An 8,301-nucleotide genomic window follows, 5' to 3' on the forward strand; every position below is an offset into this window, starting at 1 on the left:
TATATATATATATATATATATATAAATAAAAGAAAAATAAAGTTTGAATAAGGATTCGCATTGGGTCGGGCATAACAAAACTGAGTGCATTCTCGGTAAATTTTATATATATTGTAATAATTTTGTATGAAAATAAACTAATAAATAGCTAAAATACAAACTGTAACTGAAAAATATGGTAAAAAAATAATATTTTACGTACATGATAGATTATTTTTGTATGATAATTGTTAATAATAGCGTAACGTACTTTTTTACATATACGATCATTTTCATTTTCCAATATTCTTTTTTAGGTTGTACAAAGATTAGCTGTCTTAAGTTGTCCTATATCTATTGTATAATGTATTTTTTTTTTCAAATATATCAAATTAATTATCATAAATAGTTACCATATAACCCGTGATCGTGTGAGAATTAACAAAATATAGTTACCACATTCTAAATATACTAAAGGTGATGCAATATTTGGTCGTTCCACTAGGGAAAAAACATACTAAAGGTGATGGAATACTTGGTCGTTCCACTAGGGAAAAAACGACATCAAAAAACAAATTTATAAAACGCCCCCCGAACAATTTTAAACATTCAGAATTTTCAGCGGCTAAAACTAATATTAATATCCTCTTTAAAAAACTCCACCCACATTTTCAACGGGCCGTATTTTTCCGTTCGCCGCGAGTTACACTCTTCCGACATCAACGTTTAACTCGGAAAAAAATTACGAACACAACGAAAACCAAGTACGCGCAAAACGGACGATTTTTAGAAAACGCAAAATATTTCGGACTATTTTTCATACATATACACACATGCACAATAAACGAGTCAAACTAACTACATCACACCCACGGTTTCGTCTTTCTTTTTTACACGATTTTACTGGTTCTAAAAAGGCGCAGGCCATCAGGTACACTAGGTACTAACCACGTGGATTCAATCACACCCTCATCACCGCATTTTTGGTTCTGTAAGTATATAACGCTACGTTAAATGTGAATACGCAGTCGGAAAGGTCCCTCCGCATCTTGCGGGCCGACCCGGATCTAGTTGTAAACTAAATGTAAAATAGAAATTTGGAATATAAGATCGATCACATACATTTAAAAAAAAATGGGTACAAAAGGACGAGAGTCGTTTCTAACCATTTTTAGTATGTACTAGTAAGTGTATCCCGCCCGTTGCGACGGGGGCAATACTTTCTTTTCCCTACCAAATTGTTCGTCATAAAATAAATCCAATTATATTCACACCAATTAATTACATAATAAGGTAAACCCATCTATGCTGTTACAAACCTACAAACCCTTAGTCTTAACTAGTAAGAATCGGCCCGCGCGATGCGGCGGGGACTTTCGAGTTGCGTAGCGTTATGTATTTACATAATTAAAAAACGCGTTATTGCGGGTGTGTTTGGATACGCGTGGGTAGTACCTAGTACAATTAATGGCCTGCGCATTTTTTACGCTGGAAAAAATCGTGTTAAAAACGGGGGCGGAACCATCGATATGATGTAGTTAGTTTGGGTTGTTATCATACATGTATACATATGTACGGAAGATAGCACGAAATATTTAGCTTTTTTAAAAAGCGTCCGTTTCGCGTATAGTTAGTTTCGTTGCGTTCGTAATATTATTTCGAGTTGGTGGGTGGTGTCGGAGAAAATTAACTCTTAGCGAGCTGGAAGATACTGACCGTTAAAAATTTGAGTGGAGTTTGTTTAAGTTTTTTAATAAAATAATTTTTTTACACTTTTTACCCGCAATGGTAGCATAGTTTTTGGTTGGGGGGGGGGGGGGGGGGAAATATTGTAAATGTGGTTAGGGGGTGTCGTTTTGCTCCTCTTGCTACGAGCCTGTGACAATTTTTGGGAGGACTTTTAGCGTATAGGATAATAAAAACCAAAAACTAAATAAAAATTCAAAATCTAATATAAAGTCAAAATCAAATTTAAATAACAAATCTAACCAAGGAATCTGCTTGTTTTGGTTAGTGTCTTTATTTAGTGAACCAGTAAATGAGCCCAGCGTTTCGCAGCGGAAGGTCAGAATGGACATTAAAGAAAAATATAATATTAAAAAAAACAATGTGTATGAATAATAGGCCGAGGTATTTAACGTTTTTTTTGAAAAGCGTACATTTTGCTTATAGGTAGTTGCGTTGTGTTCATAAAATTATTTCGATTTGAACCGTGGTTTCGGAAACCATTTAACGTGTGGCGAGCGAGAAGATGTGGTCCGTTGAAGATTTGAGTGAGTTTTTTTTTTCTAAGTTTTTTTATTTAGAAATATGTAAGTTTCACTTTAGCTCTTGCGGGTTGGGTTGTTTGACATTTGTTAGTAATGGTGTTAGAGGGTACGACGATTTAAGCGGAACGCTCTCTAAGCATGGAAGTGGGCGACTATTAACTCACTTTTGCTCGAATGTAATAGTAATAATAATAATAATAATATACCTCCACCTTGTTTGTGTAGCTTGTGAATTCTATTTTCCATGTAATATCCGTGCAACTTATGTAATGGAGACTCACTTTTAAGTATTAACATGCATAACGATGAATGTTATCAGGAATAACATTTATCGATGAATGTTATTTCTTCGAGCGTTTCTGGTCAAAATAATACTCCCTTCGTCTCATCAGAAGCGTCCATTTTGACTTTTGACAGTCTTTCTTATTCAACTTAACTCTAAATAGTTTTGTTCGTGTTATATAATATCTGATGAAAATTATATGAATGAGTTCGATTTTAAATGTGTTTTCATTGTTATAACTTTCATCAATTATTATATAACACAATAATAATATTTAAAGTCGAAGTTGAAAAAGAAAGACCTTAAGAGTCGTGGACACTTATAATGAAACGAAGGGAGTAACATTTATCAACAAGTGTCATTTTTAAATATTTATATTTTCACCTAATCTTAATATTTGTGAAAAAAAATATTAAAAAAACGAAAAAAAAATTAAAATTTACTTCCCTCTTCCCTAAAAAAATTGATTCCCCTTGATTATGTGTGTGTGTGTGTGTGTGTGTGTTTATATAGGTAGGTTCAAACGAGAACCAAAAAAATATACAGAACTACGAGAACTATTTTCAACCAATCATTTAATTTTAATCTTAAAATATTATTTTATTAATCAAAAGGGCATACTAGTAAACTTACTTTTTAACATAAATACAAGTCTTCCGTAACTTAAAAACTGACTTCCCGTTTGTAAGACCATTCCTAAAGGTGCGTCAGTTTAGCTCCGTCATTACATGTGGCGAAGGTGACGGAAAGTCACAAAGAATAACGTGGCGTTAGTCTCATATGTCACCATCCGTCAGTCAAGAACGTGACGGATTATTTTATGTCCGTGAGTTTTATCAACAACTATTCACAGAATTTCTTAATTTAATAAATATATATTTTTTATTATTAATTTATTTTTTCCTCACCAATTTTCAATCAGATTTTACCATATCACCATACCAAATATTTAACATAAAAAACCAACACAACGGTTTAAAAATGTCAGTACCACATCACATTCAGTTTTTACTTTTTGGCCAAAAAACGCCCAACTGCCTATGATATCACAGGCACGGTTGGAAATGGTCTAAGGCATACATTCAAAATTAAGGAACCGTAAGTTTCAGCACAAGTTTCATCGTTTCATTATGAACATTACAATTTTGTTCAACCATTTTTTGGAACCGAATGTGTAGACGTCTTCGACATAGGTTAACATATTCACAAATTCAGAATACACTTCTTCATCTTTTTCATATCGATCTCTATAGTTTTTTAACTACTCCGTAGTATATATGTATTTTGTTTTGGATTCTGGCGCTAATGTAACACGATGACGTTATCTACATATGTTAAACAAAATCATGGAATGTTTATCAACTTTTCATTGTGCACATGTCCAATGTTCATTTATGAACGAGTCTAATTTCATATGTGAATATGTGATCATGAACACATATCAGTGTCCAATGTTCATTTATGAACAAGCCTAATTTCATATGTGCATATGTAAACATTAACACAAATTAGAAAAGAAAGCTTTAGAATTGTATACATGTGAACATGAACACAAATCGTTGTCCAAGCCTTTTACATCATTATTGTTCACCAGTGTTCATATGTGAACAAGAAGAAATTCATACAACACTCACTTCCGGGATCGTACCATCACCATTTAATAAACTCTCCTTCGTGAGCACAAGAAGAAAGATAGAAACCATGGTGATTTTGTAGCGGTTCAATGCGGTGGCAACGAAGCAGATTTCTAACAATAGTACGTAGTTACTTGTCTGCGATGAGAGAATTTTTAAATCAGATTTGAATTTTTTTTATTAGAAAAATAATTTATGTGAACTGTAATTCAATTTCTAATATTATATTAGATGAATGATACTTCTATTACTACAAAATTACGTGTCTCATATAGTCATTCACTACTGCACCTTGCAAGTCCTTAGTAAGAGTAAGAACTAATATGAAAATGTTTTTGAGCAACTGTGCAACGCACGAGCTCAAAACCTAGTATTAAAATGTTTAATGTTTATAAGTACATTTCTTTATATGTTTTACGTGTATGTAAACATTAAAGGTTATCATTTACCACTTAAAATATCAGTATACTGAAGATATATATATATATATATATATATATATATATATATATATATATATATATATATATATATATATATATATATATATATATATATATATATATACACACACACACATATACATACTAGTGTGTATTTGGCCGTGCATAATGCACGGCCCATAAAATAACTTATGTTTTTAGCAACCGGTGAATTCAAACCGGTGAATTCAATTTGAACTCGACATACTTCAAATAAATACAACCTACAACCATGATCATTGAGACTAATGTTTATTGCATGTCAATTTAGGTGCTTATATTCATAGACTTGGAGATATTTTATCAAAAGAAAGCGGACGCTAAATCGCATAATGAAACAAATTTATACACCTAAAACAATTATAGTTACATAATCAACGTAAAATGGGTTACAGAAAGCGGCTTACATCTAAGGCCAGGGTCGGAAATGGTACCGGGGTAAGATATCAAGAACTAAAATAAATGTCCTTAACATTTGTTGTTGTTGGAAGTACCCTCTAAAGCATATCGATGCCATTAATTTATTTACCGACACCGGTGCCCAAAAGCTGCACACAAATACTTGTTGAAGTAAGCAAATACAAATCTCCTTTCTATTTAAGTAACCAAATTGAACCTCAAGAAGACTACTAATTATAAGTCATAACAACTGATCAATGAAAAAATACTCGCAACAAACACATAATGTTTAAAATTTAAGCAGTTGATCAACTCAATTCCATCAAAACCATGACCATAAATAATATTTTTGCAGCACAAAACCACTTAAAAGAAATCAATTATAATTTCCAAAACTGAAACAAAGAACATACGTACCTTTCGTAATTTAAAAGCAATGAAACTCTGAATTAATAAGTCTTGGTTGCACCACACCTTTCATCTCATTAAATTTAACCTACAGACAAAAATAATAAGATAACCTACTCATATTTGGCAATCCAATTACATAATACAAAATTTAGAATGAAAAATATATTGATCAGCTCGATCGATCAGTTTCGATAGCTACAAAAAGGTCACATATTAACAAGTGTTACCGACCAACACACCCTGCCCATTTTACCACCTCTACAAACGTTTTGCTTTACATAAACGCGGGTTCAATTTTTCTAAAATTCATCCTAATGAAACACCAACGGTCATCCCAATATATAAACTGCAATATATACGATGAAGATTGTAACTTAATAAGTTTATCAAATAGAGGAACTAAGTACGGTTTACCACACATTGCATCTTCAACACATTTGAAAACATTTGCAATATCTACGTTGTAAGGATATATACGTTACACATGAAGTCCATTATACCATTTTCTTCATCCTTGAAGATATCAATCACCATTGAAATGTAAAGCACCATATTGTTTGTCTGTGGTAACAACACCATTTATTGCAGAAGTTCCAGTAACTTGTAACATGAACTTTCATGGTCTATAAATTTCTTATTCAATCTAATCCCTCTCGTCAAATGCAAAAGATTTGAACTTTGGAACAACCTAGACAAAATATCCATTGATAGGCACGTAACAAAAACGTAGCTGTCATCGCGTTCCTTGACATAAGTTCTCACCAAGTAGCATACTTTCGTCGAATATCTTACGAAGCATCACCAAAAGCTAGTGGTACAAAACGAAAACGTAACCTGAATCAACATATTTGAAAATTATGAATACATTCAACTAAAACAAATCACAAATATTGACCAATAATTTAATTACACTATCAAAAAATTTCATTGTTGTTCATTAAGGCAATCGTTCCAAGTACAACATGATAGCAAGTTAACCTAAAAACGAAAACAGTAACTGAGGTTAAAATAGATATTATCAATCACGGGAAACCTGATCAAATAATCAATTAGCCTAGAAAAGAATCAACAAATTACCTCAACAGAAAGCTTCGATCATCCTGCAAAATTAAAATAAAAAAGAATAAGCGACGTTTCAATACTCATATCACTTCAATTTCTCGATTTGGTGGTCATATGCAATCTGAAAAATAGGAATAAAAAGATGAACAAGTAAAAAGAATAATTAGTACCTTACCAAAATTAATGTCACATATAGCCTTAAAAAATTAAAGCAAAATTGATTAGTGACCTTGTAATCAAAATCGTATTCAGAAAGTCAAATGTACTTTTTTGTAGCCAAAATCGAAACCCTAACTATACTATCCATACCATCGATGCAGTGGAAGTTAAATCTGTTAACTATTCAAAGACAACAACAATTGTGTAATCATCAATCAAATTAATAGAGGAATAAGAAGAAAATACCTAATTTCAACTTCCCACATGCTTAGATCAGTTGATGTTTTCAACACTTTCCAGCTTTAAAAAAACTCTTATAGAGTATCGTAGTCTCTTTTTTCACTGAAACATGTTAACAAACAGTTGGTATGAAAAGAGTAACTAATAATACCTAATTTCATAAAATCAACAATAGCAAGGGCAGTAGAGAAGAAAACATACCAAATTACATATAGTTAACAATCAAATTAATACTTAGAGGTAACCAATCAGCAGAAGAAGAGGAAAACAAATACCTAATTGAAATTTTGGGGGAAAAGACATGCACAAAGGATAGTGAAAGATAAGCAAAGTTGAATTTAGAGTATTTGCTGTCAATAATAAAAGAGAAGAGCGTTCAAACATCAAGGAAATAAAGCAAGTGGTGGCAAGTAAAGAGAGCTTGAGTGAAGCAGGAGGTGGAAGCGCTGAAGGGTTACACATGAGACCCAATGAAGGTAAAAAGAATAAATCAAAGAAAATCAAGCAGGTGACGCGTCGTGCACAGGTGTAATAGACTGAAACCGGGTTAGTTGTAAGTTACCTACTTTGCCCTTAGGATTTGTGCTTAGTCTTAAGTGCTTTTATTTTAATTATTTTATTAGTGTTTTATTATATTTGTGTTGTGACAAGGATACCAGAACAGGTTTGTTTATTTTAATTGGACCTCGTTTGGGTTACCTAATCTTGTGCGAAAGATATCAGATAACTGGTAAATACCCGTGTGTGATGGGGTATTGTGTTTAACACAAATATATAAGCCTTGACCAGCTCATTTTTGATGTTTTCAGAAAATTCACTTCATCACTCCTGTACCTAACTTTCACCTCTTCAAAAACCCTAATCACTCAATCTCGATTTGGTTCTTAAATTGAGTCAAGAAACTGATTCCTTGTGTTGTTGTGAGTCTATCAAGGTAAGATTTGTCAAATTTCATGTCCAAATCAGTGTGTAAATTGAGTTTGAAGGTGAGTTTTGTTAAAAGTGATTTTTGGGTCAAAAGTACTTAAATTGATGTTGTTTGAGCATAAAAGTTGTGGGTTTATGTTTCTAAATGTTTAGTGTAAAAGATGTAACAAGTTTTGAGGTCAAAAACGTGTCCAAAGTCGAGATTTGATGATTTTGGGTTGAAACCCGTCACTTTGCTGCTGTTGCAGCTGATGAACTACCTTCGGTCGATGGTCTTTGACCATCGACCGATGGTGAGGGTCGATCTGCCGGTGGACAAGACCATCGACCGATGGTGTGAGATTTTGACCAGCGGATGTAATTTTGACGATCGACCGATTGGGGGAGACCATCGACCGATGGTGTGTTGACGATCGGCCGATGGATGGGACCATCGACCGATGGTCTTAGACAGT

The 8,301-nt window shown here is 33.0% G+C and overlaps 1 long non-coding RNA gene across 9 annotated transcripts; it reads right to left on the bottom strand.

Annotated features, from left to right (window-relative positions):
* Window positions 1–4,016: 4,016 nt before the first annotated feature.
* On the bottom strand, window positions 4,017–7,376 carry LOC139862932 (uncharacterized). Of its 9 annotated transcripts, XR_011764336.1 has the most exons (5): window positions 7,121–7,376; window positions 6,926–7,021; window positions 6,536–6,558; window positions 5,465–6,436; window positions 4,928–5,196 (listed from the first exon to the last, which is right to left on the bottom strand). It is a non-coding gene; the product is annotated as an uncharacterized lncRNA (long non-coding RNA). The 9 variants fall into 9 exon arrangements; XR_011764327.1 differs by adding an exon at window positions 4,017–4,304 and having other exon boundaries at window positions 5,056–5,196; window positions 5,465–7,021; XR_011764332.1 differs by having other exon boundaries at window positions 5,465–6,558; window positions 7,195–7,376.
* Between the last annotated feature and the right edge of the window lie 925 nt (window positions 7,377–8,301).

This window comes from Rutidosis leptorrhynchoides, chromosome 1, assembly GCF_046630445.1.
Source record: "Rutidosis leptorrhynchoides isolate AG116_Rl617_1_P2 chromosome 1, CSIRO_AGI_Rlap_v1, whole genome shotgun sequence".
In the NCBI taxonomy this organism is placed as follows: domain Eukaryota; kingdom Viridiplantae; phylum Streptophyta; class Magnoliopsida; order Asterales; family Asteraceae; genus Rutidosis; species Rutidosis leptorrhynchoides.